The sequence below is a fragment of the Propithecus coquereli genome, unplaced genomic scaffold (assembly GCF_000956105.1).
Source record: "Propithecus coquereli isolate 6110/MARCELLA unplaced genomic scaffold, Pcoq_1.0 Scaffold2, whole genome shotgun sequence".
Classification (NCBI taxonomy): Eukaryota; Metazoa; Chordata; class Mammalia; order Primates; family Indriidae; genus Propithecus; species Propithecus coquereli.
The window spans coordinates 3550088-3574054 of NW_012144966.1; the positions used below are offsets into that span (position 1 = coordinate 3550088).

At 38.2% G+C, this 23967-nt stretch overlaps 1 protein-coding gene across 1 annotated transcript in view; it reads left to right on the forward strand.

Moving 5' to 3' along the window:
* The first annotated feature begins 726 nt into the window (after positions 1-726).
* The window catches only part of RNF19A (ring finger protein 19A, RBR E3 ubiquitin protein ligase), a 54489-nt gene continuing 31248 nt past the window's right edge, over positions 727-23967 (forward strand). Inside the window, exon 1 of the mRNA XM_012643626.1 lies at positions 727-1015. The gene's annotated coding sequence lies outside the window, so the exon portion shown is untranslated. The remainder of the gene's footprint in view (positions 1016-23967) is intronic.

Consider the following 23967-nt stretch of genomic DNA (forward strand, 5'->3'; position numbering starts at 1 on the left):
ATGAGAGGATGGGGGAAAAAAAGCTGTATTAAAGTAATTCAAAATGTATTAGAGATCAATAAGGACTGAAATAGAAATTCCGAGTACGTAAATGACTTGGTGAAATATATATACAAAAAAATGAAATGAAAGAGGTGAGTGGAAGATACTCTCCAAACTCGCACGTAGGGTGTTATGGCTAAGCGCTGCTCCTAGCAGCCTGTGCGAAGACTGAGGTCCATTAAAACGAAAGAGGGCAGCAGCGGATGTACAGGGTGTTCCACGCTCCGGGACAGAACATTTCCTCGCCAGAGCGGGAGAGCTGTAACATCCCGGCCGTCCTCTCCCTAGGATCGCCGATCAAGCAGGTGAACGGTGAGAACACAAAGGAATGAATGCCGTGCGAAATGCCAAGGGCCAGGGTCCTCAAGTCGGCATCTCCCCCAACCTCGGGCGCAGCTCTGGCCACCCCCAGCTGTTCTTGGAGGAGACGCTCTGGGGGCCACCTAGAGGCGGGCAGGGAGGCACCTGCCCCACAGCCCAGCCCGCGCGGGGCGAAGTCCTGCGGCCGGGACGGGCAGCAGACTGCCCTACGCCTGGGACAAACGTGGGGACCGCGCTCGAAGACACCCAGGGGCGGCGCGGGGCGAACGTGCGCAAGTGAACGACCGCGTCCCAGAGGCGCCCGCGGCGGGCCGGTGGGCGTGACGCCATGACGCTGGGCACGCGGGCGGGGCGTGGCAGCCAGGGCGGGAGGAAGGGGTGGGAGGAGGAGGCGGAGAAAGCGGGGGCTGAGGGAGGGGGAGAATGGCAATTGCGGCGCTGGTTCCTGGAGCAGCCGTCGGGCCACAACTGCGGAGGAGGAGTTCGGGAAAGCGGCAGTCGGGACCCCTCCCCTCTGCTCCCCCCGCCCCAGCTGAGAGGCGCTTGGGCGGGTCTGACGGACCCTCCCCGTACTTCTCCGGCTTCTGCCGCCGCTGGGAGATGGGCCTGCTCGCCCGCCGCTCTGCGCCGCTGCAGCTCTGAGGAGTTAAAGGTACGAGCGGGCACCGGAGGAGGTTGCGCCCGGGAGTGGAGGGCAGGGCGGCTCCCGTTTATGACCCGAGGAGCTCTGGGCCGGCCGCTGCCCTCGCGCCCCTCCCCGGGACGGAAATGGATTCGGAAGTCTCTTGGGAAAGACGCCCCCTCCCGTGCCTAGCTCGGGGCCAGGGCTGGGTAGACTCTGGGGGTCAGGCCTCGGGCTGGTTCCGGGTCCCCCAACCGGCCCAGGCGCGGGCGCCTCCTGGGCCGCGCAGGCCGAGGCGCAGCGTGGGATCCGCCCTGAGCCCTGTCCTGGCACTGGCATCGGTGGCCCCGGCGGCCGGCCCAGCAATGTTGTGACGGGCCGAGGTGGCACTCCCCTCGAATACTCCCTGGCCCCTGAAGCAGGGGCGTCCTGAGGAAGGCTGCCGCGGGGAGGCGGTGGGGGCGGAGCGCATTCCTGATGGGTGAAATCGGCCCTAACGGGACCGATTTCCGGGCCTCAGTGCAAATTCGGGGCTGGGGACGTTGGCCCCCAACCCCTGCTGCCTGGGGCGGTAGGGCAGGGGAGCCAGGTACCGGGGAAGGTTCATCCAGGAAAACCACCACCCCCTTCAAAAACAGAAATTACACATACGAAAAATGATGCAGAGTTGGGGTAAAGTGTGTGTTAATAGGGGTCTTCTGGGATTGTCTTCCCCATGCTAAACCTTCAGGGTGTTCCCAGCCTCCCCCAGCAAGTAATGACAGTATTTTTCATTTCCAGTTTTTCCAGTCATCTCGGTTCCACTCTGCCGTTACTCTTTTTTCCCATTTCCATTAATGGGAAGAAGAAAAAGAAGTTTAGGGTTCATTAACCCCGAGACAAGGGCAGTAAATAAAAGAGGGAAGAGAGTGGTTAAGGCTATATATGGGAGACAGAAAGGTTTAATTTTTTCCCATTGGCTCTTGGAGGTAGAAATAAAAGAACGATGCTTTACTTAATATTTGCTATTCAAAATGTTGCAGAATGTTCTGTTAGGTTGACGTTGGAAAGGACAGCGTTTAAGTGCCGCTACAATTTTGAAACGTATGTGTTGGCTGGAAATGCTAGTTTTAAATGTTAGTAAATAGTGTTGGCATAAAACAATCCTTTCCCTTGATCGGTTCCTTAAAATGTTTGTGATTTTTTTTTTTTGTAAGAACATGGATGTCTTTTTTATTTTTTGTTTCTTTTCTTACTTTAACCTAGATTTCATTGACCCTTTTGGTCTTGTATGAAGTCTGACGGTAATGCCTGTTTTATTTTCAGTTTTGCCATTAACCATTTTAATGCTCATCTTACCACTTCTGTTTATAATTCAAGCCATTACCGTATTTGCATGTTTATGCTTCTTTAACATTGAACTGTCTGAATTGGGCAGAAATGTAAATACTTCTCTATTTAGAAAATGGCGATCTTATTTTTAAATGTTCTTTCCTTGCTACATGCAATTCCATGATAAGGATTTAGAATTAAGTTTTGGGACTTAAACCAAATTGTGCAAAAAAAAAAAAAAACAAAACAAAACAAAAAACTTTTAAAATTTGTTAATGTTCTGCTTCTTAATGTTCTCTTTTTTTTTTATTATTGCATACAATTTAACTGAAGTTTAAATTTCATGTGTCCGTGGAAAATGTTTTAATGTCATTGCAAGGTGTCTTTCTGAGGAAAAAATTACATTTGGTAGCTAACGTTAGTGTACTTTTTTAATATGTCAGGCTTCCAAGAGGATTCCAGTATATTAATTTTTAAAACAGCGACATTATTTTAGGAGTGGAAACACAACCTAGTTCTTACTATCCAAATAGTAGCTACTTGAAATATTGTTGTCTCATTTGGGGATGCCTCAGTTAGAGTTAATTAGAGTTAATATAAAGAACTGTCTGTTTTACTGTCATCTAGGGTGTTGGAATTTATTTTTTAAATACTGGCGTTAATTTGTTGAATTTTTGATGTCTTTGTACTTGACTAAGTAAAACCATATAATGTTTTACCTAACATATGAGAGACGCTAAGATTAGTATCTGTTTTTGAGATACTTCACCATCTTGGTGGAAAGTAAATACACATCCCAAATTTGAACATAAGTGAAGTCATAAAGCAGTATTTTTGGAGTTATGAATGTAAGACACTTGGGGTCACCACTTTTAATGGGATTGTATTAAGGATATTATTTATTATGAGGCTGTTAGATGGAATTAAATATGGGTAAAGGTAAACTTTTTTTTTTAACCATTTGAAAGAACCTCTTGTATATTATGGCAGGTCCTGATTTTATGTTAAACATTTGTTTAGATTTATCACAGTAATTCTTCAATTTCTAATTATTTCTCCCCCACCCCACTTTTTCTTTTTCCTGTTTTTTTTTAAAATTTGGAGGGCACTGGGGATTGAGAAATGTAGTTTTCTGAAATTTCCAAGAATGGGAAAACAGCAAAATATTTGTGATAACATGTAAAAGCCCCTAGTCAAGTGCTGGACACAGAGTAAGCTGGAGATAAGTTTTGTTACATTTGCATCTGAATTGCTCACTTATATCTTCTCTTTTCAGGTTATATAGGAAATCTTAGAGAATTGTTTCTTGTTTTTTAATGCTACTAACAAGTGACCATTGTCAAATACAGACTAGTTTTATACTAAGCATATGCTCTTTTATCTTTTTTTATTGTTTAGGCCAAGATTAGGCCACCTTGGGCTGAAGGCCAAAGTAAAGTCAAATTTCTAAATTTATATTTGGTTGCATATTGCACTGTATTTGGCAACCTAGCATATCATAGGAAAGTAGTAGTTTAATGATTGTCTGAAAGGACCCATGATCAGATATGGAGTACTTTGGCTTCAAGGCTCAGGGCTCAAGGCTCAAGACTCCTATTTAGCAACATGTTAATCTGATTACTTATAGAGAATGACTAAATTTTCTTTACTTAGGAACTTTTTTTGTCCAACTAGGAGTAATTGCTATTTTTCTTTGCTCTTTTTTTTCTTTTTTAAAGTCATAAGATGTCAGTTCTTTGTTAACTGACAGAAGATATATAACATTGAAACAACACATGTGCATGATCATACCTGTACAGCTAAAGACTGAAGGAAAATATTCCTTTGCTAAACACATCTGTATTTCAGATGGTGGCAGACGTCAACCAAAAGAGGCAATGAAGTCAGTTTGGATGTTTAAAACTTGGATACTTCATTTGTTTCTCAATAGCTATCACATGTCAGTGATACTTTCTGTATTAAAGTAGAAGGAATTAGCACCTTTTGATAAAGTAGGTTTTGCTTGTATTGCTCTCTCTGTCGCTGTCAAGAACACCTAAATAATTATTTTTATTGATAACATTTTTTTGAAAGCTATGCCATTAGCCTTAAAACCGTTATGTAGTCTAGTCCTATCAATGTTATCTAGTATTTTATTTTAAAAATCATTTACTAGAGAATTACTACTTGTTAATTTGTTTTAGAAGTCCTGTTTGGGAAGGTTTTGTTATGTGAAAGTCTTAATAAGACAGAACTCATAAGGTGTTGTTTCAGTCCTCAAATAAGTTGGAGCATTGAATTATTAATATGAAGCAAAACCCAGCTCAAAAATCACCCTAGTTTAAGCCCAAAAGAAACTTCAAAACTCAGTCTTTGGTCCAAAAAACAGAGTTGGCCCTATAAATTTATGTACGCTTAACATTTTTAACCTCTGTCCTGCTCCAGAGACCCCTGAGCATAAAAATAGCCCTGTTATAATGTGAACAGCAGGCAAATTGCCATTTGAAGAGACTCTGGTGGAAATGAGCCATGAGGAGGGAGCCAAACTAGGTAGAAGGGAGGAGCATGAAACCAGGAGAAGCTATTGGAAATGTGATAGTATTAGGCTTCCAGATAAGTACTATACAGCATATTAACATAAATATTGTATCACAAAAATACTATTATTAGTATGAATCTATTGATTTATATTTTGCAAATTCTAAGTATTGGCATTTGCCCCCCAAAATGGTAAAATTTTCTATATTAAATCATTCTTGTGCATGATCACAAATGAGATAATATATGTGAAATGTGCAGTAGAAATGTAAGAGATAATGCAAACTCAGTGATGGCAGGGACCATTTTCTTTGTTCATTCTTAAGGACTCAGCACTTAGCATAAAGCCTGACAATAATAGGTGTTGAATAAGTATTTGCTAACTGAATAAAAGTGTCTACAATGTAAGGTATTTATTTTAAAACTTTTTCTCCAGCAGTGCTGTCTAGTGGAAATATAATGTGAGCCACAAACATGATTTAAGATTTTCTAATGCCACATTTAAAAAGTAAAAGGAAACAGGTGAAATTAATTTCATAATATATTTTATTTAACTCAACATATCATTTATATAACCCAAAATGTTATCTTTTCAGTATGTATTAATGAGTTACTTTACATTCTCTTTTATTTATACTGAGCAATGTAGCTCTAGGGGCATTTTGCGTGACATGTTCCTTTCCGTAGAAATTCTTTGTCTTTTTGGTCTTTTTGGTAGTCTTTTTCTAACTGATTGACATGTCTTTTGAGGCCAAATACAGAGTGCATTGGAATTATTGAGTTAAATTGAAAGTCAGGGTACCTGTCTTCTCTGGTCTCAGTTTTACATCTCTCGTGAAATGACTTTGTACACCACTCTCTTCCCAGTCTATAAAATAAGGGAGAATGTGCTATCATCTGTTTCATTGGATTAATGTAAATTAATTGTGTCTTTGAAATACTCTGAACTACTTGGACAAGACTTACAAGAGAGAGCTTTTGATTATTAGTAACTTGTCATAGCAAGTGTCGGTATAAAAACAAAAGGAAGAAGTTCCCATGAGACTGTTAGTTATTGAGTGTGCTATTACCTACCACTTTGGAATCAATTACAATTAATAAATCAATACAAGATGCTCTTGTAGCATATAGAATCAGGAAATTCTCAGGAAAGGTCAGTAGGTTGGTTCGAACACAGTTTAAACCTCTAATCTGTTTAATTATTGCCTGAACTAATCTGTCCTTCAGTTTTTGTTTATATGAATAAGTGGGACTTCTTAGATAGGCATCCTTGAATCAAAATCATGAAATGGGTCCTTTGGAAAGAGGAGATGGGGACTGGTAAGTAGTGTGAGTGGGTAAGTGGGAAAATAAAATAACCATTTAGAAAAGCCTGTCTTCTCAGGGTTATGTGGTGGATATAGCACAATGATTGTAATTCTTTTATCCAAACCGAGGGTGGCAGTGGTTACCTGGTAAGCAGTTGAGAGACTTCTGGTTATATACATAGCCATATCAAATAGATGTCTCCTTACAGCTATACCCTTTAATTTTAAAACAATTTTTAAAACTATGGACAAACATTAAATATCCTTTGGCTTTTTGCATAAACATAGCACACTTTACTGATGTCCTTAGCAAAAATTTCTGGAACCATGTTTTAGTAGGTTGAATGGTAGCCCCCAAAAAGATAAGTTCACATCCTAATCCCCAGGAACTTGTGAATGTTACCTTATTTGGGGAAAGGGTCTCTGCAGATGTAATTAAATTGAGGACCTTGAGATGCCATCATCCTGGATTAAACAAGTAGCCTCAAAATCCAGTGACAAGTGTTCTCATAAGGGAAAAGCAGAGGGAAATTACAGAGGAGATTCAGAGACACAGAAGAGGAGGAAGCAATGTGGCCACGGAGGCAGAGATTGGAGTGATGTAACCACAAGCTAAGAAATGCTTATAGTCACCAAAAGCTGGAGGAGGCAAAGAACAGATTCTCCCCTAGAGCCCCAGAAGGGAGCATGGCCCTGCTGGATTTTGGACTTCTAGCCCCCAGAACTGAGAGAATAAATTTCTGTTGTCTTAAGCCACCCAGTTTGTGATAATTTGTTATAACAGCCACAGGAAATTAATACATAGCCAGTAGTCTTCAGTAAACCAAAGATCTGTGCTTATCTTTGTTTTATATCATGTTTTGTGAGTATCAGAGATTAGACAGTCCTTTCTTTAGAATTCATATGCTTTCTTAGAAATATCAGAGGAAGTATTTTAATAGTTTCTAGTCTCAATAGGCTTAAGAAATAGATTATATATTGTAAGATACATTTTGTTATTTTTGCTTGTGTCATTCCTTTCCTCTCTCTCCTAACTTGCCTGTTCTTTGTTCTTTACATGGTTTTTAAGATATAGTTGACATTTAGGGGTGGGGGGTGAGTAACCACTAATAGGGATAAACGAACAGGTTTTGTCTTCTTAAGGTATAAATTCCTAAGTGGTCCTCCTCCTACCTTTTCTGTCTCCTTTACTGGATTCTTCTCTTCTTTCCTACGTCGTAACATTGGAATGTCAAAGGGCTCAATGCCTACTTTTCTGTATTTACTTCCTTGGTGATTTCATCCATGCTCATGATTTTACACATCAACCATACAACAACTGCCAAATTTACATCTCTAGGCCAGACTTTTTTCCTGAACTTCAGGCTCGTCAAACAGGTGTTTGGTTATATATCTCCACCTAGATATAAAAGGTATCTCAAATTTAAAGTCTGAAAATGAGCTCCTGGTCTTGGCTCCTTCCTAAAACTTGTTCTTTTCATGGCCTTCCCCATTTCAGTTGATAGCAGTTTCAGCCTTCTGGTTAAACAGGCCAAAATCCTCTTGTAATCCATCAGGAAATTTTAACAGTTTTATCTTCAAACCATGCATCAAAACATATCCTCATCAACATCACTGGTGCCATCATCATCTTTCTCCTAGACTGCTGCCAGTCTTTAAACTATTCTCCATGCTATCATCCTTGACCCCCACTTATCTATTCTTAACACCAGAGTGATCCTTTTAAACTATTCAGATTCTAAACTCTCTGTCATATCAGAAGCCCCAAAAGTTTCCCTCTCACTTAGAATAAAAGTGAAAGTCCTTACAGTGGCCTGTATCCCCATAAAACTTGGCCTCATTACATTCTAACCTATCTCATCTATTCTTTGCCTTGCTCATTTCCTATTGGCCACATTCTGGCCACCTGGCTATTCCTTGAACGTATCAGGCACATTCCTCCCTTAGGGCCTTTGCAATGACTGTTCTCTGTGCTGTAGATGCTCTCTCTCCTGATTTCCACATGGCTAACTCCTCCTTCACCTCCTTTAAGTCTCTGCTTAAATGTTACCTTTTCAATGAGACACTGATCACTCTGTTTAAAATCGTACAGCACACATACACAGATCTCCTTTACTCTGCTTAACTTTTTTCCCACCTTCTAGCAAATAATCACATTAAAATATTTAGATAAAGTATTTAGAAAATTGTAAAATTCTGTATAAAAGCATGCGACAATTTTTAATAATGCTTATTTGTAATTACTGACCTAAAATGATATGTGGAGATAAGATAGGAGTTGGACCTTGAAAGAGGAGTAGGACTTTAGATTAATAGAGGAATGGACAAGAGTATGGTAGGCAAAGACAAAGGCATAGGAAAAGTCAGGGAGGCGAAACTATGTATGTTTTGTTAAGATAGTTAACAAATAGGTCAGATGGCTAGAGTGTGGGGTTTTTATGTAGAGCAGTGAGAGCCTAAGGTTAGACTGTGGAGGGCTTTGAATGCCATGTGAAGCTTGAATTTTATTTTTTTATCTATGGGAAACCAATGGATATTTGTAAGTAGACTTTAACAAAGAGGATAATGTCATAATTTAGAAAGCAAGTGATTAACGAAGGCCTACTCTAGTAGGTAAGATAGTAAAAAGAGCGCTGAGATTTTGGCTCTGCCACATTAGCTGTGTAGATATATCTAAACTGGTGCTATGCAACAGAACTTTCTGCAGTAAAGGAAATGTTCTAGACCTGTGCTGTCCAATATGGTAGGCAATAGCCACATATGGCTGTAGAGCAGTTGAAATGTGACTAGTGCAACTGAGGAACTGAAATTTAATTTTAATTAATTTAAATTGAAATAGCCTCTTGTGGCTAGCGGTGATATATTAGATCTAGTAGCTATAGATTTCAGTTTTCTCACTTATAAAATGTAGAAGTTAGAGTATTTGTATCGCTAGAAGGATAGGTTCCACAGCCACATGAAATTGGTACAGTCTTCTGAGAAGAGCAAGTACGTACTTGGGCAGATGTACCTGTGCATGACTAGTATTTGTGAAATAGGTCCAGGGTTTGTCACCTTTTCAGTCTTTGTATCTCCATGATTTATTTAAAAGACCCACTCTGTCTCCTGATGGCTGCTTTTTCAAGTTAGTCTTTGGATTGATGCCTCCCGGGAGTCAATAGTTAAATATCTCATTTAATAGTATGTTTTAGAATTATAGTTAAACCAATTTCATTACTTTTGAATTCTTGATGAGAAAACCATAGCAATGATAAATTTTATGATTATCTACCTGCTATGTAATTCCTACCTAGATTCTTCTATTTTCTTTAGAAAGTATTCCCATACTTGTTTTCTTTCCTTATAAAGTTAATAATGTTTCCTTTGTGTTTTGAGTTTTTATCTCATTTTGGGGGTACACGTTTAGAGAGAGGCTAATATGAATGCTGTATATCCAAAGGAAAACAGACACATTTTGCTTATTGTGCCTCTTGTTTCCCAGGAGATATTGTTCCTTCACGAATTACTTTATGGGCCGGGCGCGGTGGCTCACGCCTATAATCCTAGCACTCTGGGAGGCCAAGGCGGGTGCATCGCTCAAGGTCAGGAGTTCGAGACCAGCCTGAGCAAGAGCGAGACCCCGTCTCTACTAAAAATAGAAAGAAATTATTTGGACAACTAAAAATCTATATAGAAAAAATTAGCCAGGCATGGTGGCGCATGCCTGTAGTCCCAGCTACTCGGGAGGCTGAGACAGGAGGATCGCTGGAGCCCAGGAGTTTGAGGTTGCTGTGAGCTAGGCTGACACCACGGCACTCTACTCCAAGCAACAGAGTAAGACTCTGTCTCAAAAAAAAAAAAAAAAAAAAAAGAATTACTTTATAATTTGAAGAAAATTTTAAAAATAGGTTCTAGGACCTCTACCATACACCTCTTTTAGTTTGTAATCCACCTCCTTGTGTGCATATATGTCATAAAATTACATACATACAATGATTTAGGTCACCAGAGGTCTTCCCTCCCCCTTGCCCATTGTGTTCTTTAGGATATAGATCCCCAGCCTTTTTGGCACCAGGGACTGATTTCATGGAAGATAATTTTTCCACGGGCAAACTCACCATAATGCAAAATCTAATGCTGCCACTGATCTGACAAGAGGCAGAGCTCAGGCAGTGATGCAAGTGATGGGGAGCGCTTGTAAATGCAGATGAAGCTTTGCTCGCTAGGGCTCACCTTCTTCCTAACAGGCCACGGACTGGTACTAGTCCGCGGTCTGGGGGTTGGGAACCACAGCTTTAGGAGGAAGAGGCAAAATTGGAGAAACTTCCAGAAAAAGTGGTTAAGATAAAATTAGCCCAAACACTTAATACTTCTGATTGTCCAAATAGTAGAATTAGATTAATCATGAAACTTGGTAAAATTCACTTTGCCAAGATAATATTCATTCCACTGAATTAACTAAGACAGAAGAGTATACTAATACTTGAGAGAATTTGGAGACATTGTAAAAAGAACAGAAATAAAAATTATTTGTTTATCCCAGAAAATCTTAATTATCTAATTTTAACCCTGGAGTATTCTGTGTACAAAAACTGTCTATATATTTGTCTATTATTATCATAGTCTTTTAGAACTAAGGAACCTTAGACATTATCTGGTCTTAATCACCTTAGTTTTCAAATATGGAAATTGAAATTAAAAAAAAGTAAACAAACTTGGTTAAGCTCTCATACTAGGTTAGCATTGCTAGGTTAGCATTTACCTTCTGTTCATCGGCAGCAATGTGTATTTTAACCAGTTGAAGAATTTTGACAGCTAAATATCTTTTTAAAAACCTGTTTAAAAACTTACATGTCTCTGGGCATTTGATCATACCTGGCATTTTGCACTCTGCTTTCCCTACCACTTCCCTATTGGTATATTGCTTGTCTTTCTTATCAAAGAGGTCCTGGAATGAGCTAGACAAAATGTTTTTAATCTTTTCATTGGGAAAATGGAATGAGTAATGCTTTTTCCTTTCTACAGCAGCTTACTTTTTGTAATGGATTGAGTAATGAGTATTATTTGTAATGAGTCTTATTAAAACCACAAAACACCATTCTGTTTTACCTTCCAATTGAGAATAGGCTTAAATAGGTAAATGTGGCAGGTGCATGTTTGTGTAGCTGTTTAAGAAATAGCTCTTTGGGGAGGCTTTGTGGCATATGGGAATAGTTTATTCTGAACTTTTAGTTTTGTTTCTAGGAGATCATAGAAACTATCTTAGGATAGAACCTAAGGTAGTATATTTGAGTCTTCATAAGCATTTATTTTCCAAAGAACTTGCTGGAAACTAATTTGCTTACACTAATTGATGTGTGGACTATCCCCATCTCCCTTATTTATAAGTAATTGAGTTGAAAATATTTATTCCATTTTTAATATTAGAAAGACCACTTGAGTTTATATAACCACTTATACTAGCTATATAAACATGAGAAAACTGAAAACGTTATTTATATTTACCTTTGAGAAATTCATGTACTTTAATAACGTATTCCAAACTCCCAAGTGGCTAACCTGATTATATTAGAAAAGTCATTTCAAAGCCAAACATTTGTTTTATTTCCAATCTAATGTGTAATAATCCTTCTGACAGTTTTATTTAGTAAATGCTTTAGATACATTTGTGCCATCTTCTCAGATATTTATAGTACTTACAGGTAATATTCGTTAAGTAATTAATATGTGTGCCACACTTTATGCTGAATTCTTTGTATGTTATTTAATCTTTAATCTATGGGCTATAGTACTATGACACAATTATTCCCGTTTTATCACTGAAGAAAATGAGTCTCAGTAATTTAACCTGGTGTCACATAGCTAGTTAATGTCTCAGAGGCTGAACTTGAACGCGAGATATACTGATTCCAGAGTGCATGCTTTACTTGCTCAATAAAATATATCCTATCATTACCCTATATTTGTATAGCATTTTAAAAACTTTTCTCCTCAAGCTACTCTGAATTATATTACCTCATCTTATCTCCCAACCTGTCTTGCCCACTTTATTTTTAATAATTGTGTCTATAACAGACAGCTGCAAAATCTCACAATAAAAATTTGTTTCTCACACAACCATGTAGAGGACTCAGGTATCCAGATTCCTTCTATTTTTTGACTCTTCTGTCCCTTAAGTTCTGCTTGGAGTCAACCACAAGAATTACTACATTTGGCTAGCCATTGAGTGAAGAGAGAGAGCTTGATGGATGTTTGAAGGGATGATTTCGGGGCCAGTTCTTATAAAGACATACATTATTATACTCAAATTGCATTGGTTGGCCAAGACTAATCACATAACCACACCTAGCTACAAGCGGAATGGAAAATTTAGTCCTCCTTTGTGCTCAGGAGAAAAATGAAACAGGCAAGCATATAACATCATCTCTGCCACAATAGTGTGTTCTCTGTTTTACAGATGATCCATAGAGGTCATTGTTGAACTAAAGCCATAAAACCACTTGGCAGAGATCGTAGAACCCAGGTTTCCTTAGATATGCATATAATATGCTCGTGTTCCTGAGGAGACATTGAAATAATTGAAAGGCATTTAGACTGTATTTCTAGCACCATTGCTGTCTTTCACATTGGATGTTAGATGTTTTACGTTTTTGTATCTGTTACATTTTAAATAGAGATTAATTGACTTACCTTATAAAGAATAATCAACTTAAGAACATTTTCCAGCGGTAATTGCCATTTTAAGTGAAGGTGACATAAATGGCATTATAATATATATACATATTTATAATCACTTGCCCTTCGAATATACAATATTGATTAACCTTTATTTGTTTGATTTTTGTTTTCAGTACGTGTGATGGATTACTCTAGGAATGCTATCTATATAATAATTTATTCTTGCATGATGAATCAGAGACATTTGTTTAGGGATGAAAGTTGTTTTTTTAACCTTTCCCAAAATTTAACTCTTGTGGAAAGAGTCTCAGCTTCAAATCTTAATTAAATAAAAGTATTTTCTAACTGAGCTCATAATTGGTACACATACGAATATTGCACTAATAATGTGTAATAATTAGTGAAAGCAGAAATATTTACAGAAACTGATGATAACTTTTACTGGCAAGTTAAATCTGACATATCGGCAGTAACAGTTAACCTTTTGTTATACTTTAGACTCCTTGGAGAATCTGTTGAAAACTATGGATGTATCTTACCACTGGAATATACATATATTCACAATTTAATATATAATTTGAGATTTCGTGGATTTCTTTGCAGCCAGTGTATGCATTAGTGGTTATTTTTAAGCATTTTCAATTTTTTTCTAAAAATGTGTTGTGCCTATTATATTTTTATTTTAACAGGCTGTATGTTAAAGAGATGTTTAATAAGTTAGAGTTTTTATAGACAGTCTGTCTCCTTAATATTATTTGGGTGGCAAGAATTATGCCTAGAGAATGCATTGCTGTCTGGTATTTGAATTTGGCAGCTATATTAGGAGAATAGATTTATTAGAGGAAAATATGGCATTTGCAAATTTGAGGTTGGCAAGTTAAACAAGTCTTGTAAGTAAGCGTATAGATTATGAATGACATAACTTAAAAATAACTTTAAACATTTAAATGACCTTTTTGAGTAATAGCAAACTTCATTATAATGAACTTTAGTAATTTATCTCTGTTAAGAAAAAGCCATATATGAAAATCCAAACAGTTTAATGCCTCAAACTTCTTAATGATGTGGTTCAGATTTACAAAAACTCTATTTGCTTTGGGTCAAAATTAACTTGTGTAGAAATATATCATTTCTAATACATTACTTCTAGTTGTAGTCTGATCAAAGGATGGCTTATGATAATCTATTTTTTGGTAGTTAGCTGCTACATTAAATGGTACATAGCCATATTTAAATTTGATGAGGTGTTGATTACAACACTACATATAAGAGATGCTAAGGAAAGACAGATACTTCTTTCCTCAATATCTTAGAAACCCTTATATAACACGAGAGGCAGAGTAAAGCCAAAATAGTGAGTCAAGTTTTGACGATTTCTCCCACTGTTTAGCTACAAATATTGGTTTCTGAAGTTATGCACAGTGAACTAAGTGAGTATTCTCTATACTAGATCCTTTGGTTAGATAACTAGTGATTTCTTTTTGTGCAACTTAAATTGTCTGCCCAAGTGTTAAGGTGTTAAGAAAACCATTGTCACTGTGAAAAATAGAGGTACTGTCAAAAGTATGTATTGTCTATTGGGAAGAAATCTTTAAAGTGGATTTTGATAAATATTTTGTTAGATTATGGGACTACCATATATACCCAAATATAAATCAGGTTTTTTTCTTTAAAAATGTAGATCCTTGCAAAGTTGTTCATGTTACTGTTTGGGAAAGAGAAGGTCTGAAATATCTCTTGAGTTCTTAGTTTAGATGCATTAACATGAAAGTTCCACAGAACAGGGACCTTGTCTGTTTTGTTCACTGTTGTGTATGGAACCCTTGGAAGAGTATCTGGCACATGATAGTCACGCATCTGTTAAAAGAATAAATGAATTAATACTTACACAGGTTACTTGGAGCAAAAAGACAAAAAGTTTAACAAATGTAATTATTTCTAGAAGACCTTACAATTGCAGGTGTTGGATAATTTAATAAAACCTTTTAAAGATCATTTTTAAAAAGCAGTCAAGTAAACCATTATATGGTGGAGATCATAGATGCATGCTTAAACTTAGGCTAAGATTTCCTGTGACAACATCCTATGCAAATTCAAGAATACTATATCTCAGAGCCTGGATGAAGATATCCTTTGGAAAACTGCCAAATGTTTACAAAAAGAATTTTTTTATACATCTTTCCCTGCAAGGAAAAGCCCTTGTAGCACAGGGCTACTGAAACTTAAGCAGAAAGACAGTCTTATTGGCTTAAGGTGTCAGGATGGAGTTTGGGACTATTAGAGTGGTTGGAAATTGAGTGGATAAATCCGAGAAAGGAGGGAGTTATAGTAGAATAGCCTGAAAATCTGTGGATAAATTCCTCTCAAATACCCAATTGTCCCCTGAAATGTGCATGGGAAATTCTGAGGAGTTCGATGGAAAGTAATAGCTGGAAGACAGAAAAAGATGAATAGAGATTTTAGCTGCTGCCCTCTGCAAGGGAGACAGAATTTGATGTATGATTCCCACTTGGTAAACATTTGTAATTTCCACAGAAACACTCTAAAAGAACATAAAACCAAGCCTTCACCAGTTCAAGCTGATTAGGCAGGGATTTAACTGCCAGGTATAATGAAAATCATCACTCTTCAGGAAAAGATAACAGATTCCAGAGCCTCCACAACATGTCTTCTGCAGCATCCAGTTTATAATAAGCAATTACTAGACATGTGAAAATGCAGGAAAATGTGGCTCAATGTCAAGACCTTCCCCCCAAATAGGTAGTAGACCCCAAAATTAGCAGAGTTAGCAGACAGACTTAATATTTTTAAGGACTGTAATATTTTTAAGGACTTAAGGGGAAAATATGATCATAATGATTGAACAGATGGATAATCTCAGCAGAGAAATGGGAACTGTAAAAAAGAGCAGTTAGATATTCGAAAACTGAAAAGTATAATATCTAAAATGAAAATTTCACTAAATTTAACAGCAGATTGGAGATGACAAGAGGAAAAAGTTGGTGAATTGAAGATAGATCAATAAAAATTTGCCAGTCTCAAAATGGAAAACAAAGATTATGAAAATGAACAGAGCCTTGGTGGCCACCGAGACAAAATTAAACTGTCATACAAATAATTAGAATTTCAGAACCAGAGCAGGGAGAAATACAGTAGGGTAAAAAATTTTTAAGGAAATAATTCCCCCCAAATTCCTTTATTCAGTTTAAATCAACTTCAAACCTAAGAAGTTCAGTGAACTCCAAGCAGAATAAATAAGAAGGAAAACCATATCTAGGCACATCATAGTCAAACTGCTGAACATAAAAGATAGGAAAAAATGAGGCTGCGTGTGGTGGCTTACACCTGTAATCCCAGCACTCTGGGAGGCTGAGGCAGGAGGATTGCTTGAGCCTAGGAGTTCAAGGCTGCAGTGAGCTATGATTGCACCACTGCACTGCAGCCTGAGCAACACAGAAAGACCCTGTCTCTAAAAAGAAAAAAAAAATGAAGGTGAAATGAGGACATTTTTTTTTCAGATAAACGTTAAGAGAATTCATTGCTAGGAGACCTGCATACCAAGAAATGCTAAAGAGAGTTCTTGAGGCTGAAGGGAAATGACACCAAATGAAACTCGGATCCACAAGAAGGAATGAAGAGTACCAGAAAGTAAATATATCGACAAGTAGGTTTCATCCTCCAAAAGGACTTTGTAATGGAAGAATCTGAAGTCCTGAAAGGATAAAGCTATCCTTTGGTAGATGTGACTAAATTAAAATTTTATACCTCTGTACTTCAAAACATCACAAAATAAAAGGGCAAGTATTTGGACAAAGTAAACAGTTTTTAAAATTAAAGAGGAACATTACTGTTCCAGTATAAAAATGTGCAAAACATATGAACAAATAAAACATATAAGTAGTAAAGAGGATAGTACATATGAACTAATGTTTAAATTGTTTAGTAATCAAAGAAATGGAAATTGAAGTACATAGCTATCAAAATAAAGGATACTACTGAGAATTCAGGGAAATAAGCACCTTTCTGGCTGGTGGGAGTATAAATTGGAACAAAACAGTTTGATAGTCCTTTTCATGAGAAGTCCATACCACCTAGATATAGGAGATTCTTATACCAAGAGGTGGCCTATCACATCAGTGGGGAATCCTGGGAAAAGATCATTATTCAATGACTGGTGTTGAGATAACTAGCTAGCCGTTTAGAAAATACATTTTGATCACTACTTATTCCTAACATTAAACTGAAGTGGTTCAAAGAGTTAAGCAAAAATAAATAAATAAATAAACAAACAAACAAACTATAGAATTATCAGAAAAAAACATGAAGGAATTTAAAAAATATAATCTTGGAGTGGGCAAGTATTTTCTAAGGCAAGTGTAGAAACGAAAAGTCACAAAGAGAAAGATATGTGAATTTGAGCACATAAACACATTTTGAAATTTTCTACATTGGAAACTGCCCTATAATCAAATACAATTTTTTAAAAGATGTATTTGACACATGATAGCAAGGTTCCTTTGTATAGAACTAGGTCTTACACATCAATAAGGAAAAGTCCTGCAGCAGGATAGGAACATGGGGTTAGCTCATAGAAAGTGAAATGTAAATGAATTGTAATGAAAAAATACTATTAATAAAAATGTCTTTCCCATCAAAACAAATATTCCTTTTGGTTTCCTAATCTCATATACAAATACATAGCCATTAAAATTAAAATTTTTTCTTTTTTTTTTTTCAGTTTTAATTTTTTTTTTTTTTTTTTTTTGAGACAGTCTCTTTGTCGCCCTGGCTAGAGTGCAGTGGCGTCATCACAGCTCACTGCAATCTCAAACTCCTGGGCTCAGGCGGTCTCCTTCCTCAGCCTCTCAGAGGGCTAGGATTGTAGGCATGAGCCACTGCACCCTAAAATTTTTTCTTTGTTCCTCATCTTCCATCCTCTCAACATAAGCATGTGCTGAAGAAGTTAATAGCCTATTACACTTTTATAATGTAGAGCACATCATTTAAAATAGAGAATTTTTTTCCTTTGCCGCCTTTCTTGACTCTTTCGCTTGAGTATAGGATAGCTTCAGGTTTCAGTAGTTACCAAATTAGTGATGAGTGGAAACTGCTGGGAATTCGCTTCACCTATTCCCTCTTCACTTAAAAAAAAAAAGACTTAGTCCTCTTTCTGTTCTCTTCAACAGTGCTAGTAAATGTTGTTGCATGCTACTTTTATTACATGCATATTTTAGAGGTGCTATACATCTGGATGTCAAACATCTAAAAAAGAAGTGAAAATTAGAAACGGCAGGTACTCTTTGCTCCTGTATTTAATATTTAGACCATCAGCACAAAATTATTGGATTTTCTCCATATCTTAACGTTTTTGAGAAGTGACAGAAGACACTTAATTTTAGCTGAATAACAGAAACAAAAACAGATATTTGACCATATAATGGGATTTCCTCTCAGGAAGTAAATTTTTTTTTTTTTGTCTGCAAACTTGTTGCTCAGCCTTCTCCATTTCCAGAGTACCTTCTAATGAGCCATAAGTCATTTAGGCACATAGGTGGCTGTTAGATGCTACTAAAGTATTTATGGTTATGAGATGTTTACTGGTGCAGTATTTCAAATGTATAATTCTTGATGTTGTAGAGTATCAAGATACTTAACATACTTTATGAATCCTGTAGCACTTGTGGGGTAAAAGGTTCTTTTCACAGTTTAAAAATCTGGATGTAGTAAGTCCGTATGGCTTAACAGGATCACAGAGCAGTAGCAACCCCAAAGCATCATTTATTTGGCCAGTATTTATTAGGCATCTGCTATAAGCTTCACATTATGTAAGGCACCAGGAAATTATAAGTTTATCTTACCTTTCATTTCAGCTCACACTTAGCACTGTGTCAGGCTTTGTTAGACACTTGTAACACGTGTCAATTTCGCCTTATTCTCATAACATGTATTTGAAGTGAGTGGTATCATCCATATTTTGTAGTGGAGATTACAGACTTGGGAATGTACTTTATCTAGGAAATTATGATATAACTAAAAGTAGCTGAGCCAGGTCTGACTCCCAAATTCTCTCTTTATATATCCAATACTGCATGTTTTTTGTTTGCCCTTCCAGATCCACTCTTCATTCACCCTTCTCTAACCTGCTTTGTGCCCCAGGAAGTTGACCTCAAGACTGCCTTAGAGGCAGCTGGCTTCTGGTTGAATTTAGCCAGTGTGAGACACTGGTAGCATATTGGAGTGTCAGAGGAGAAAGAAGCTGGATATTTATTCCTCCAGGTTCCATTGGACAGTCCCTTTCCAGTTAATTACTCCCTCATTGCCCCTTCATTTCCAGGGGTAACAGGAGTTTCCTGAGTACATCCCTGTTTGGTTCCTTTAACCCTGCCTGTGCCTGTTTAAATGCACCCTTCAGTTAACTCTTTGAGAATGCTTGGTTTTTTGCTAGGACCCTAAGTAATAACATACAGCTTTTCTTAAAACATGGGCTACTGTAGTCATGTACCATATAATGACATTTCAGTTCATGATGGACTGTACTTAATAATGGTGGTCCCATAAGATTATAATGGAGCTGAAAAATTCCTTTTCTATGTATGTTTAAATATGTTTAGATATACAGATATTTACCATTGTGTTACTGTTGCTTACATTATTCAGTATAGTAACACAGTGTACAGGTTTGTAGCCTAGAAGCAACAGGCTATACCATATAGCCTAGGTGTGTGTAGTAGGCTGTACCATCTAGGTCTGTGTAAGTACATTCTGTGATGTTTGCACAATGATGAAATCACCTAATGACTCATTTCTCAGAATGTATCTCTGTTGTTAAGTGTTGCATGACTACATTCATATAGATTGAGCTTTTTTATTGTTCTTATCTATCCTGTGTTTGTAAGTTGAGTATTTGAAATCTGAGACACATTTTCATTTAAAACAATATTGTAATTGTTGGTTAGATGCTTCAGCTGTAATGTTCAACTTTTGTAATTTTTACAAAGTATAAAAAATAGCATGGTGCCAAATTAAATGTATTTTATAATGAGTCAGTAAAGGTTAGTAGTATTTTTACTAGATCTTTGGTCCACAAAGTTTTGACACCTTTGTTTTGGGCCACTCCTATTTCTTAATTCCCCACACATAAAAAAGTAGAAATCAAGAAGTCTTGACTTTAAAGAGGTATAAACACTATGGACTGGAGAAGGTTAGGTAAGCAGGTTCAGGTCTTTGTCCTTTTCAATACCAATTTTAGGTGCTGCTCTTCAATTGAAGTACATAAAAAGATCAGGAGTGGGGCTTCTTTGCCAGTGATAAAACTAATTCTCCAACCAGATTCTTTAGGGGAGTGAAAGTATGTAGCAGCAATTGGCAAGGAGTCTTGGGTTACTTGCTGAAATTGTGGTAGGCTGGGAAAGAGAGGGAAGAGGAGGGACATTTCTCATGGCTTAGTTAATAGGTTAACTGGAGTTCCTTATGACATTACTGTTAGAGAAGTGTCTCTTTTATGATTTTAGATATCTAGTTGAAAATACATAATTTACAGTCTACCTGTATTTTACTATTCTCTTCTATTTTAGTAACCAGACTTTTCTAGCATCTTTGATTTTGAATCCATACTTTTATTTTAGGGGGAAGGGATTCCACTAAGTTAATAGCCATAACATCATGGAGGCTATATTAGTCAAGGTTCTCCAGAGAAACAAACCAATAGGATATATATAGATAGAGAGAGATTTATTATGAAGGATTGACGCATGCGATTGTGGAGGCAGAGAAGTCCCATGATCTGCCGTATGCAAGCTAGAGGCCCAAGAAAGTTGGTGCAGTTTCAGTCCAAACCTTAAGGCCTGAGAACCAGGGGAGCCAGTGGTGTAAGTCCCAGTCTGAGTTTAAAGCCCTGAGAATCAGGAGCACTGGGGCAGGAGTAGATGGATGTCCCAGCTCAAGCAGAGAACAAGTTCACCCTTCCTCTGTCTTTTTATTCTATTCAGGCCCTCAGCGGATTAGACAATGCCCACCTGCATTGGTGAGGGTGATCTTCTTTACTCAGTCTACCTATTTAGGTGCCAAAGGTCTCCTCTAGAAACACCCGCACAGGCACACCCAGAAATATTTCACTAGCTAATCTGGGTATCCCTTCATCCAGTCAAGTTGACACATAAAACTAACCATCACAGAGGCCAACCTAAGTTGTCTTTTCACTGCTTTTCTTCATGCATTCTTATCAATGACTTATAGCTTGACAAATCCTTGTGATAGTAAATTTATATAAAGAGCTTCTAAGGCTGGGGATTATTAGGAGTTGAGGGTATTTTATATGATGTCATCAAGCGCATTTACTGCCTCTCATCATCTGTTCCTGTTCTGAAACTGTGAACTATTGTTATACCATGTAAACATTTAGGTTTCTATATATAATTTATTCTATATTTAATCCATTAGATCTCATTATTTGTATTTTTTGACTTAATCTGAACTATCAGACTAATGAGATTTTAAAGAAATACATAATATGTATATGCCTAGGAGGCATGGCAATGAAATAAGACTGATATTTTCTGAGTCTTTGTTTTTCCATCTGCAAAATGAGAATAATGAAAAAATGTGTATGATGAAAATTTGTAAATTGTACATCATTGAGGAGGGGAAAGAGGGATGGATATGTACACACCTCTGGGGTGGTGGTATGAAATATTGACTATAAATCTGCTATTACATTGGCTTCTTGTTTGGATGGCTTGCAAGATGGTTTCCCTTCTATTAAGGTGAATTTGTTATTAACCTATAGTTTGTCATAATGTCTCAAACACTCCCTCTAAATTTAGAAAAATTGACTGGGCTATTTTTAAGAGATGTAGTAACAGAGACATAAATTTTAATTTTGTCTGTATAGGTTTGTAATTATTAGTTTTAGGATAATATGTTTCTTCTCTAGATCATCAGATTGAGGATAAGGGACCATGTCTCTTTTGTTAACGGTAATGACAAAGTCCTTGTGATTGAGAAAATCCCAACCCCTGTTAGTCATTTGCTTATAGACACTTCCTAGGATTATTTTCACAGAGGATAGTCATTCAATTATGTGGGTCTTTTATTTTTTTAAAAGACAAGGTCTCTCACTGTGTTGCCCAAGCTATATAGTGGTATGATCATAGCTCACTACAGCCTCAAATTTCTGGGCTCAAGAGATTTTCCTGCCTCGGCCTCCTGAGTAGCTGGGACTATGGGTATGTACCACCATGCCCAGCTAATTTTTTTAAAATTTATTTTGTAGAGCCAGGGTCTTGCTGTGTTGCCCAGGCTGGTCTCAAACTGCTGGCCTCAAGTGATCCTTATAAGTCTCTCTTATTTCCATACCATAGGTTGTGTTAAAGGGTACTGCACCGGTACCTAAAGTAATGAAAAACAAGGAGCTTTGTTTTGGGGCCAAGCCTATAGAATTTTATTTTTAAGTGAATGTTTAACAAAGTCTCTCTAGTATTAAAATATTAGTAGTTCTTAGCCAGAGTGTACAACCAAATTACTAAGGGAAATTTTCAAAATATACAAGCTCTGGACCCCTTCCCCAGAAATTTTGATTGGGTAGCTCCAGGATAGTATACAGTATTTTGTTTGTGGGATTCAATTATTTATTTATTTTTAGCTTCTGGATTTTGAGTCATAGAAAGTCTTCCTCACTCCAAGGTGACAAAGAAATTCATCAAGAATTTTAAGAAGCCCGGATGGGTCTTGTTCACTCTCTCCCTCAGACCTTTTGTCCTCATCCAAGTGACTAAGTCCTGTAGATTCTGAGAATTCTTTTGTCCCTTTGATCCCTGGGGCAATATCATCAACATGAAAAAAGACCATGAAATAGCAGATTGAGTTCAAACTAAAAACAACTTAATTTTAAAAGTTCTCTTGACGGTAATAGTAAGAGCGCTCATCTAGGGTATTCTCCTAGAGAGATCCAAGAGATTCCAAATTAAAATTTTCATCCCTGCCAGACTCTTCTACCCATGAGCTATCCAGGCAACTTATCCCATAATACTGCACTCATTTAGAAACTCTGACGAGGCATCTTGGTATGTGAGTCATCTCCCATAATCACTCCACGCCAGAGGGGTTGCATGGCTGTGAAGCTCTCCCTAGATCGTGAGTACACCTAGACTGCATGAATGCCACTCCACCTGACCCAACCTGTGGCGTCTAGTCCCTCGGGTTTTTCTGATGGTGGCACATCTTCACCTCTGTTATGTATCTGTAGGAACACTCAGTCCCCTCAACAACTGAGAAAACACACACATACACATACACACACACACACACACACACAAACACTGCCACTCTTAAAAATCCCACCCTCCCCCTCTGGGCAAGGGGATGACCACTCCCCTTGCTTTGCTCCTGGTGACCAACCCTCCACATTGAACCAGATGTCTGATAACTAGATCCTTGCTTGCTTGGAAAATCTAATTTCCGATCTTGGCATCTCTCCTGAATGGTTAATGAGGCTCCTTAAAACTCTCCCCGACTATAAATAGATCAGTCTTCCTAAAGCATGGCTCCTTAGTCTTATCTCTGTAGCCAGGGCTGGCCTCCGGCCCCAAGGGCCCTGCAGGCAGAAGGGTCCCACCCTTGGCTGAAAGTTCTCCTGTGGCTGTCTGGAAATTCTTAACCATTTTATCTTTCAATGTGTGTTTTGTTAGTGGAGTCTGTTGGGACAATAGAGCCTTAGTGCACCCGCTCCCCTCCCCTGCACCATGGGAGTCCCAGGCCCTGCCTGGCTTCTCTCTATGCCCCACGACTGCTGCTGCTTTTTGTGTGGGCGTCAACTAGGTGACACCAGCAAAGAATCCCAACGTTCCACTTAAGTCCTCCTGGTGTGGGTGCTGGGGCGGTCAGGGTCGGCGCTCTAGCCCTGCCCCAAGGACTGGAGCCAGGGGGGCGGCTGGTTACAGGTTGGGTCTAGTGGGGATTAGCCTCTAGGTCGCCCTTGATCCAGGTACCCAGCATATCTGGAGAGGTTTAAAGACCCTTGGATGGGGCCAGTACGTTGTGGGTTGGGATGGTGGGTGCTTGGGAAGGGGAGATGTGAGGCTTGACTTCCCCAGAGCTCATTGCAGGCTGAAGTGAGGGGCAGCGAGCAGGAAGCGGAAGCCTGGAAGTAGGCGTAAGTACATCCATACCTAGAGTCACCTGGGCAGAGGGGCC